We start from the raw sequence: 10,368 nt of genomic DNA on the forward strand, positions 1-10,368 counted from the left end.
TGATATAAAGAAAAGAAAGGAAAAAGAAAGCATTAAAGATGGATAAGTGAAGGTACAAATAAATATTTTCTTATTCTTAATTTAATAGTCTGTTCAAAATAATAAGAGCAACAATATATTTGACTATGCTTATACATATGTCACACATATGCTTATGAAAGTTAAATGAATGACAGCAATGACTCAAAGGATAGGAAAAGAATCATAATTATTACTCATGACACCAGTAAAGTGGTGTTAATTGAAAGATGGACTTAAATCAGTTGTAAATGTACACTGTAACTGTAGGGCAACTACTAAAAAAAGGTATAAAAGAAGTATAACTGATATACTATTAAGGACGGAAAATGCTCAATTAAAAAGAACAAAAGGCAGAAAAAGTGTTAGACAAAATAGGAATAAAGAAAAGGACAACAAATACACTAACAACAGAAACAAGCAAATAGTAACAAACAGTGGTAGTTGCTAATTCAACAACAGATATTAATAATCACTTTTAAGTTCAACTGTTTAAATGTAATAATCATTAAAAGATAAAGAGACTGTCAAAATGAACCAAAAACAAGACTCAACTAAGGGCTAAGGAAATAGCTCAGTGGTAGAGTATATGCATTCCCCTAATGCCTAAATAAAACATTACAAGAAAACCACAGACCAATACTGTTTGTAACCAGAGATCAAAAATTCCTATCACAGTATTGACAAATTCAATCCAATGTTGAATCCAACAATGTATCAAAAGAATCATGCATCATGACCAAGTGGGATTTATCCCAAGTATATGATGCTGGCACTACATTTGAAAAAAATTCAATTACTGTAATCCAAATCCATTACGTTAATAGGTTAAAGAAACAGTACATGACATCAATAGATGCAGGAAAAGCATTTGACAAACAGAAAGAAGTTCTCTAATTTGATAAGGATATCTGCCCCAAATCCTACAGCTAACAGTTTACTCCATGCTCAGAAACTTGAACTTTTCCCACAAAGATCAGGAATAAAGTGAGGATACCCACCCCCTTCACTCTTTTTCAACATCACAATAAAAGTACCAGCTAATAAAGTAAGAGAATGAAAGGAAATAAAAGGTATATAGCCTGGTAAAGAAGAAATAAAACTATTTTTATGCGCAAATGATATGATTATCTATGTAGAAAATCTGAAAGAATCACACACATATATACACATACATAACAAAACAAAATAATCCTGGGACTAATAATCAATTTCAACAAGATTTCAGGATACAGAGTTAATATACAAAGTCGGTCACTTTCCTTTATACCAGCAATAAACAAGAGGAAATTAAAATTTAAAACATAGTATCATTATATTAAATAGAGGTTTAATACAATGTAGCTGGGCATGGTGGTACATTCCCATAATCCCAACACCTAGGAGGGTGAGGCAGGATTCCAAGTTTGAACCCAGCCTTGGCAATTTAGCAAGACCCTGTTTCAATATAAAAATAAAAATGCCTGGAGATGTAGCTCAGCGTGAAGGCTCTAGGATCAAACCCTACTACTGCAAAAAATAAGTAAATAATATCTAACAGTATGTACAAGATCTAAATGAGGAAAATTATAACTGATGGAAGAAATCAAAGGGCTGAGTAAAGATCTATTTCATGTTTGTATACAGGAGGACTCAATACTGTTAAGACATTCATTCTCCATATGATTTAGTCAATGCAATCCCAAATAAGGAGAAATAATATTTTATGGATTATCAATAAGGTAATTCTAAAATTTAGAGTTGCAAAAGACCTGCAAATTTTTTATAACGAAGAACAAAATAGGAAGACTGATATTCTTTTCCAGACTTACTGTAAAGTATAAAGCTACAGTAATGAAGACAGTGTAGTATTGATCAAAGACCAAGCAGGAGAAAGCCCAGAAACAGACCACGTGAATTTAATCAACTGATCTTTAAACAAAGAAACAAAGGCAATCCAATGGAGAAACGATAGTCTTTTCAACAAGTGGTCACACACATGTAAGGGAAAAAAGTCTAGATAAAGACCTTACACATTTTATAAATCTGTACTCTAAATGAAGCAAAGACCCAAATGTAATATGCAAAATATAAAACTCCTATAAGGTAACCAGAAAAAATGTAGATGACATTGGGGATGATGATGTTTCAGAAACAACAATAAAAACATGATCATGAAAAGAATAACTGAAAAGCTGACCTTCATTAAAATTAAAAATGTCTGTGAAAGATGTTAAGTAAACTCAATAAGCCACAGACTAAGGAATCTGCAAAAGACATACATAATAAATGACATTACTCAATATAGCAAAACTCTTAAAATGCAACACTAAGTCCTAATGAAAAAAAATGAACCAAAGATCTTAACCAACACTTGATGAAATATGATGCACACATGGCAAATAAACATATAAAAAGTTGTTTCACATCATATGCCATCAGGAAAATACAAATTAAGATGGCAATGAAATACTACTGTATCACTATTAAAATGGCCCAAATCCAAACTGACAATAGTGAACACTGTTGAGGATGTGGAAGAACAGGAATTCTTATTTATTGCTCGTGAGAATGCAGAATTGTACGGCCACTTTGGAAGACAGTATGGCAGTTTTTTACAGAACTAAACATACTTTATCACACAATTCAGCAATGGCATTTCTTGCTATTTACCCAAATGAGCTGAAAACTCACATGTACACACAAGTTCTTATAGTAGATGTTGATAGTTTTATCACAACCACCAAAACTTGGAATATAATTAGGGTAATTTCACTAGGTAAATGGATAAAGTACAGTAATATTATTCAGAGCTAAAAAGAAACGACCTATTGATCCATGAAAAGACAGAGGAAACTTAAATGCATATTTCTAAGTGAAAGAAACCAATCTAAAAAATGTATTATTCCAACTATTTGACATTCTAGAAAAGGAAAAACCATAAAGATAGTAAAAAGATCAGTGGCTGCCAGGGATTAAGGATAGGGGAGGATGAGTATGAGAAACAGAGATTTTTAGCAATAAAAATATCTAAAGAGAGGACAAAACCAGAGTGAAGCCTAAAGTAAACAATAGGCTCTGGATGACTGTAAGGGATCAATACAGGTTCTCTATCAACTGTACCAAATATACCATATTCTAGTGGGGATGCTAATAGTGAGGGCTATGCACGTATGTGGATAGAAGATATGTAGGAAATTTCTGTACCTTCTTAATTTTGCCCCAGAAAAGTCTTTAACTTTAAAAAATCTGACAAAAATGAAACTTTTATAATGTTCACACTGTTTGAAAATTAATACATCTACATGTTATAACACCTTGTCTAAAATGTTTTTCATTATACACAAAGGAAAGAGAGATTTTTAAAAACAAACAAAAAAGTATATAGGAATAATATATTCAATATTCTCAGGGTAAATAATTTCTACTCTACAGCATAAGCACCTGTTAACTAATGAAAAAGTTTATAAAAACAACCACACACAAAAAAAACTAAACTAATTTAAAATTCACTTAAATAAACAGCCTACCCACGACTGAATGTTACATTTTTACTTGATAATACATGATTATCAAGAATTAAATATGTGCTCTCAAAAAAGCTCACATGAAATGAAAACAGTCACAGGTTCTATCAAATAATCACCTCAACTATCTACACAGATGTCACAACACAGGAGTTAATGCATTCAGGCAATTCTCTAATATCACACATTTACAGCCAAAAGAGCTAGAATCTTTAGAACCAACACCCCACTGTGAACCAGTAAACAATGCTTTCATTCAAAATTATTTTAAAAGCTTTAATTTATAACTAATCATTTCTTCTTTAAATTTAAAAAATATATTAGCACCTATTAATTTTACAAACTACTGGTTACAATGTGTTATTTTCAAACATGCATATATTTTTATCATATCCATTGCCCCATTACCTTCTCTTATACTTCCTTCCCTCTTATTTCCTTCATTTTGTCAAAAATAGTCTCTCTCTACTTTTATGTTAACTTTTTAGATTCCAAATATTTTGGGAAAACGTGACTCTTGTCTGAGTCTGGCTTATTTCATTTAATACGATGAACTCCAGTTCCACCCATTTTCCTAAAAATGACACGATTTCATTCTTTAAAGCTTAATAATACTTCTTTGTGCATATATTCACAATTTATTTATCTGTTTGCCTGTTGACAAGCACCTAGGTTGGTTCTGTATCTTGGCTATTGTGAATTGTGTACTATAAAGACGGTTATGTAGTTATCCCTATAGTGTGCTGACTTTAATTCTTTTGGGTATATACCAAAGAGTGGTATGTGACTAGTCATATTGTAATTCTGCTTTTAATTTTTAAGGAAACCTCCTTCCTTATTTTTATAGTGGCTACATGAATTTACATCCTGACCAAAAGTGCAGAAGAACTATTTGCCCTACACCATTACCAGCATTTATTATTTTTTCTATTCTTGATGACATTTTTCTGGGCTGAGACAGAATCTCAATGTAGTTTTGATATTCATTTCCCTAATGGCTACAGGTGCTGAATAGTTTTTTCATATACTTATTAGTCATATGTACCTTTTTTTTTTTTGGTACCCGGGATCGAACTTGGGTCCTTGCACTTGCAAGGCAGGCCACCGAACCGCTGAGCTAAATATGTACTTCTTTTGAGAACAATCCATTCAATTCATTTGCCCATTACTGGGGTATTTGATATTTTGGCCCCCATATGCACTTCTTTTGAGAAGAATCCATTCAATTCATTTGCCCATTACTGGGGTATTTGATATTTTGGTGTTTAATTTTTTGAGTTCCAAAATGAGATACCACTATCTACCCATTACAATGGCTAGAATGAGAAAGATTGACAATAGCAAGTATGGGATGTACAGCAGGAAGAAGTGCCACACAGTGGGTAGATAACAAGGTATACTTTGGAAAAGTTTACTTCTTAAAAAGTTAAACATAAACTTATACTATAATCCAACAGAATGCAAACAGAATACTGCTCAACAATAAAAAGGAGCTAATCTAAGCAACATGGAAGAACCTAAAAATTATCATTCCACGTGAAAACAAGCCAAAATGAAGCAAAGGTTTCCCACTGGGGATGGGAGAACAGTGTATAATTCTACTTATACAAAAATTCTAGAAAATGCAAACTAATTTATAGCCAGGAGATCAAGTGAAGACTGGCATAAATTGCAAAGGGGTGTGAGGACACTTTGGGGGATGATGTTAATATTTGTTATTTGTTGCAGAAATGGTCTCATGAGTGGATGAAAATTTACACATTGTACACTTTAACACATATAGCTCTTTATATAGAAATATTATATGTCATAACTAAAGAGACATTTTTATAAGAACCACAATAGATTATATAAAGGTGCAAATTTCCAATGATGAATGTCATTATATTGTATACCTAAAATGTACCGGTAAAATTAATTAAAAATAAAAAATAAAGCAAAAAATTTTACAGCACAGTTAGAATTTTAAGTCAAGACAGTGACTATCCATGAAGGTGTACAGAAGCTGATTGTGTGCACTGGATGCAGGGGAGGGGATCCTGAGACACTAGTAGTTTTTCTATTTTTTCATCTGTATATGGGTTATACAGGAATTAAAAAAGTATATACTTATGTAAATTTGACTAGTATATACTGTTTTTCAATACATTTTAAAAAAAGAGGACAACAATTTTAAAGGAAGGAACACCTTATGTGGCCTGGCAATCTCAATCCTTTATCCAAGACAAATAAAGTATTTGCCCACAGAATGACTTATGTAAAAAAGTTCATAGCTATTTTCTTTCTAATACTCCCAAACTGGAAATAGTCCAGTTGCCTATCAATGGGAAACTGGATAAACGATCTAGGGTATAGTCACATGTTCATATACTGTTAAATGAATATTACTCAGACATAAAAGGAACTATTTATATATGCAGTAACAGTAAATCTAAAAATATGCTGAGACAAAAACATACATCTGTAGGATTCAACTAATATGAAGTTACTGGACAGACAACGCTTACCTGTGGTGAAGTAACTATAGTGATGGGTAGGGAAAGCAGACAGAGACCAGAAAAGTAAAGGGTGGGGTCATGGGAAATGCTTTATATTGTGCTAGAAGTATTGAGAAAAAAAAATGGTTGGGGGCCAGGGATTCAATTCAGTGGTGCCACTGCCTACCTCGCAAGTGCAAGGTTCTGAGTTTGAGCGCTGGTACCAAAAAAAAAAAAGTTGATATGGATAAGAAAACATCTATAGTCTATCAAATACTACTGACTCACTAAATTAAATATTTAATGGGTACTTTTGATTTACCTTGAGTAATTCCTGAAACAATGCAAAAACCCAAATTCAGGCTTCTGAAATAGTTATAATTTCATTTGTGATAAAGAATGATTTTTATTAAGTTCTCATTTTGCTGAAACTTTACTTTTCTTCTGCAAACATTATTTTCCAAATAGTAACGGAATCAAAATGTCTTGTCCCAAGTAATTTGATTTTAGAATGGTATCATTTAAGATTTATATAGTATGAAATAGAATTTATTATGAAAGGCTCACTGTTAACAATAATAATTTAGTAGAACTATATAGTAATTTTCAAAACAAAGGTGACTGTCCCAGGAGGCATGAATACCATATTATAAATTATATCTTTATTTAATCCTTATCAATACACATATAAATTTAGTATAATGGATATTTATCATTAGCAGATGGAATAATATTTCTATCTTCATTGTGGCTAATTATTCAGATAGTCACATATCATATAAAGTAATTTAAGTGTTTTGGTACTAAGTAAGTCTAAATACTTGATAAACTCTTTTGAGTAATGAAATAAAGAACTTACTTCTTGTTGTTTATAAGACTAACAGTTGAGTTTTACTATGCTATAACACAAATTGAGAGAGCTGGGTATGGTAGCAGAGGCCTGTTATCCCAGCACTCGGAATGATGAGACGAAAGGACTATCTTGAACTTGAAGCCAGCCTGGATTCAAGCCAGTGAATTCAAGGCCAGCCTGAACTACATGGGAGACCCTGTCTTCATAAATACATACATACAAAAACTCCACAAAATGAGAAAATTTCTATCTTGTTTAGTGATACGTAACAAGAAAACATGGCCTTAGAATAGGCATTTGTATAGAAATGTGAAAAAATAAGCAGTAAAATAATTGAAATTAGAAATAGAGAAAAAGGAAGTAGAAGAAAAAGTAGTAAAAGATATAAATTCTTGGCTTGCCGTATTCTTTCTATTATGTTGTTCTGTACAATAAAATTTATATAGCTGGATGCGTTTATTTAAGAATATGGGAAAAATGAGTAAGTTTTAAAATGACCTACCTTTTGGAAAGCTGCTACGAGAGACCAATGTTCTCAACATTACTTTCTTTAGTAGAAAAGATATTTTATTTAAAACTGTATTACATAATCTTTCATGAAGTGGCTGCTTTGACCTCAACAAAAGACACTAGGTGTGAGGATAATTTTTAATTTCAAAAGAAATTATTGAAGCGAAAGAGAAGTTGAAGAAAGAAAAGAACCAAGGGCTATAGGGTGTTACTGATGTGGTGGAGGAATGACCTAGCTAGCATTTTGTACCAAATAGGTTTGTTGCTTATCTCATGGCAAAATATTCAATTCAAGATAGTCAGGCATTTATCTTTTACAAAGCCAAGAGTTCTAAATGTGTTTTCTTTGAAGACAAGTGGTCGTCTTCAGGTAATATCTATCTATCTCCCTCTGAGAGTCTTGCTATGTAGTTCAGGCTGTCCTCAAACTTGGGACAATCCTCCTGCCTCAGTCTCCAGAGTGCTAGGACTATAACTGCACCATCACATCCAGACCCAGCCATTTTTTCCCCCACTTATCAGGGACCAAACTCAGGACCCTGCAGTTGCCAGGCAGGCAAGGCACCACTGAGCTACATCTCTGGTGAGCCATTGTTTTTAAAAAGAAAAAAAAAAAAAAAAAGGTTTATCTATCTGTCCCTTAAAGGTAAATGAGTCAGTTTGAAACATGATGGTACTCTAAAAACAAAAACAAAAAGACTTAAACAATTTACACCTGCATAAATAGTGAAGCAATTTCTTATTTACTTAAGGGTAATATGTGTATGTGTATGTGCGTGTGTGTGTGTGTGTGGTGTGAAACCAGGGCTTTCACACTGAGTTACACCCCTAGTCCTTTTTCAGACAGGGGATTGCTAAATTGCCCAGCCTTGGCTTGAATTTGCAATCCTTCCACCTCAGACTCACTAAGTGCTGGGGCTACTAGGAGGCCTGCCACACCAGCCCAGCTCTAATGTTTTTAAATGTCTTCTAAACAGAATTTCAATTGATTTTATAAATGTAAATTGTCACACTGGTTTTCAAGAATAGCTGACTATCATACAGGAAGAGTAAACTTTACGAGCCAGATCTGGGTAATTGGTGGATAAAAATTTAATAATGAGTATCTCCCTTTAGAAAGTGTGGCCAAAGAGGCATTTACTGTTTGGGGTACAAATTCTACATAAGCTGTCTTTTAGCTAAGACAATCAACAAAAATGTGCATCCAAACAGTTAATTCAAGAACCAGGCTTTGGAATTTCCATATCACCAAGTAGTAAAATCAAATGTTTCACATTCATTAAATTAAACAAAATGTATCTTATTCATTGCTTCAGCTTAAAATATACATATTTTTTAAACTTAAGATAAAAGATTTTTGAACCATTACTAACACTTGCAAAGTATAGTTCTCACAGATAAGGGGATTACCACTTTCCTTCACCAATCTCCAATGTCAGTTATTATGACAATTAACAAAGAGCCAAGACAAAATTATCCATTTTAAATAAACACTAGTCTTTTGTGAATCCTTCCAGGATTAAAACATTATCATTGAATTTCTATTACATATACTTAGGAATTGAGGGTGATTTCAGATGAGGAAAGCCAGGTCCAATACCGCAGAACACAGAGGGATACAAGGAAGTACACAATTAATTCTATTTAGTGTCAAATAATTTCACATATGAGTCGTATCTCAAAAGTAGGATTCTGAATAGAAAAATCAGGGAGAACAAACCACACATGGCAATTGTGCACAGAGGATTTGATACATGTGGCTTGGGAGACATAAAGAATATATTCTATTTTCATGTCACATTAGTTATTTTGCTGTGCTGACCTGGCTAACAGTTTCATACCTCAAGTTCAGTAAGATCTTCCTAAAGGGTTAAAGCATCCAATTTTTTAGCATAGTTACAAAATTGATTTATGGTGATTCTATATTTGGTCTATTTACCATGTTTACAATCTTAATTTCCACCAGATATTACTATAGATAGCTAAGTTATGTAGAAATATAGGCAGTCAGACAAGGATAGACCCTTGAGGGAGTCAGGGCAAAGGATGAGAACACATTACAACTGTGGCTGGAGGGGCATCTGTTGAAGGCCATGCCTTAAGATGAAAACAGAAAGGCGAGGCCTACGTGCCTCCCCAAGGGATAATACATCCAAGATTACACTGTAATTGGTATCACTTGGTCCAATAAAGTCTAGATAGACATCAGTCACCCAAGTGGGTGATCAGGACCTCCTGATCCATCTCTCCTAAAAAGGTCCTTGTTCTTTCCATGTACACTTGCTATGTGACCTGCTTCCCCATTGAATCAATATTACCTAAGCACGTATATTTGTAATTTTATTGGTTGATCACAGTTTTGACCCACACTGTATCCATCTTGTGATTTTATACCCTCATGATTTTGCTTTATAAAACTTCCTATGAAGTGGGGTCCATGGCAAACCACTTTTGGGTTCCCTTCTGTCTCTCAGTAGCTATCTCAATAAATTTTTCCTGCTCTTAACCTCTGCTGTCTCTTATAATTTATTCTTACATTTTGGGAAACATAAACTTGGCAAATATGAAATCTAGCAGGTTAGGAGTTACATTTATTTCCCCTATACCATTTGGAGGTCCCACCAAGATAAATGGAAGGAGTTAAGAGTTTGCTTGTTTCATAGATTCTGCATTGTGACTTATTTAGGTGATTAGAAATTGTCATCCTTGTTTGTCAATTGCTTACACCTTGAATTTTTACGCCTTGTCTTTTTTACCCATTGTTTCTTGTTAAAATGATGACAGATTTAAGTTGAGAACATGGGAAGACTATGTTTCTTTTATGGGACATTTTGCTTTTGCAGGCAATGTCTTGTATTCCTGTTTTGTATATGTTGCATTTGGACTTACTAGCTGCTGAATTTATTGATGCTCTTTGTTTGACCTGTTTGACTTCTTTTAACTGTTGTGATTTGTTGTCTTATCTTAGCAGCGCTAGAGAAAAGTAATGTTAGTGTCCGATAGT

This window comes from Fukomys damarensis, unplaced genomic scaffold (assembly GCF_012274545.1).
Source record: "Fukomys damarensis isolate Sample0158 unplaced genomic scaffold, DMR_v1.0_HiC HiC_scaffold_16, whole genome shotgun sequence".
NCBI lineage: Eukaryota > Metazoa > Chordata > Mammalia > Rodentia > Bathyergidae > Fukomys > Fukomys damarensis.